Here is a 1752-nt window from a genome sequence, read left to right as displayed (position 1 = left end):
ACACAAAACATATGCAAAGTAAATACGTGATTTGACATGAATGATAATGAAATAATTAATTCAAGACAAACATATGCAATGCACTGATGATAATTATTAAAGCAAATAATGTCTATCATAAGTCGAATGTTTAAACAAACAGAATAGAAATTGCAAGCAAAAGTAAATCTAATGATCTAAAAAGTTCATCCTTCTAGCCATCCATAGTATTAGCAATCTTGTTGTGATTAGGCATGGGAGCAGGGGGGTCGAACTCAATTTCTCCGGCGTCGATCATATCCTGGATCTTGTTCTTTAATGGCCAACAATCATTAGTGTCATGTCCAATACTATCAGAGTGATAAGCGCATCTTGCATTAGGATTATATTGATGAGATAAGGTGTTGGGCTTCAGAGGAGGATCCTTTAAAGTAATCAACCCTGCTTTAAGCAACTGTTGTAACGCTTCGGCCAAAGTTATGTTGATCTTCGTGAATTGCCTTTTAGATGCACCTTGTTTACGTTGGTTGCCCCTTTGTTGTGTCGATACTTGATTGGAGGCTAGGACCGTCCCCACAGTATTAGATTCATTCCTCTCATTGTGCGCTTTCTTTGAGGTATTAGCATACGTAGCCACTTGAATTTTACCGCTTCGAATACCGCTTTCAACACGTTCCCCAGTCAGTATGAGTTCAGTGAATCCAGATTGTGAACTTCCCAGCAAATGACTATAGAAAGGTCCAGTCAGTGTATTCATGAACATATCGACCAATTCTCTGTCAGTTAAGGAGGGTTTGACTCTTCCAGCTAGATCTCTCCATTTCTGAGCATACTCCTTGAAACTTTCCTTAGGTCCCATAGACATGCTTTGTAGTTGCATGCGAGTTGGTGCGAGATCGGAATTATATTGGTATTGCTTATAGAAAGCAACAACTAAATCTTCCCAGGTATGAATGTTGGTACTTTCCAGTTGATAGTACCATTCGAGTTGAGTTCCAGATAAGCTTTCCTGAAAGAGATGGATCCAGAGCCGCTTATCAGCAGTGTGAGGCTGAATCTTCCTTACATAAGACCTCAAGTGTAGTTTAGGACAAGAGACTCCATCATACTTAGCAAAGGCGGGAGTTTTGAATTTTGGAGGAATAACGACCCCAGGAACAAGTCCAAGCTCTTCAAAATCCAGCCCAGGTATCTTCTGAATTTCCACGCTTCTCAGACGCTCTTCTAACATCTTGTATTTGTCATCGGGATGTTCGTCCTCATGGTAATAGTCCTCTTCTTCTTCAGAGAGTTTGGCAGACTCGTGGTTACTTTTTGCATCGGTTTTGATACTATCATTATCTTGCTCATCCTCACCACTGTCTTCAGAGGTTTCAGCATCCCTGAGTTGCAATATCGGTCTAAGATTTTTCACTCGAGTCTTCTTACCCTCTTTGGGAGTTTCAGCTTCTTCAACCCTTTTGAGAGGGCCTTTGAATCTTCTTCCCAGATTGAGAACACCTTTAGGTTTCTTGGTCTTCTTCTCCTTCTTAGTCAGAAGGGATTTCAGCTCATCTTGCCCCTTGGACAAATTCAGAATCAAGGCTTGGAACTCAGTGTTTTGAGCTTGGAGATCCTTAACTGATTGTTCGAGATCCATGATGCTGAAATAAACAGCGAGGAAAGATGAGAGACCTATTGCAAAAACCTGTTATGCGATGTTATGAATGCAAATGCAATGCTTTCAAGGATCTATAGGAGATTTAGTTTGCAAGCTTTGGAAAATGATTTGGT

This window comes from Vicia villosa, unplaced genomic scaffold, assembly GCF_029867415.1.
Source record: "Vicia villosa cultivar HV-30 ecotype Madison, WI unplaced genomic scaffold, Vvil1.0 ctg.001554F_1_1, whole genome shotgun sequence".
In the NCBI taxonomy this organism is placed as follows: Eukaryota; Viridiplantae; Streptophyta; class Magnoliopsida; order Fabales; family Fabaceae; genus Vicia; species Vicia villosa.
Note: the sequence above shows the minus strand (reverse complement) of the source record.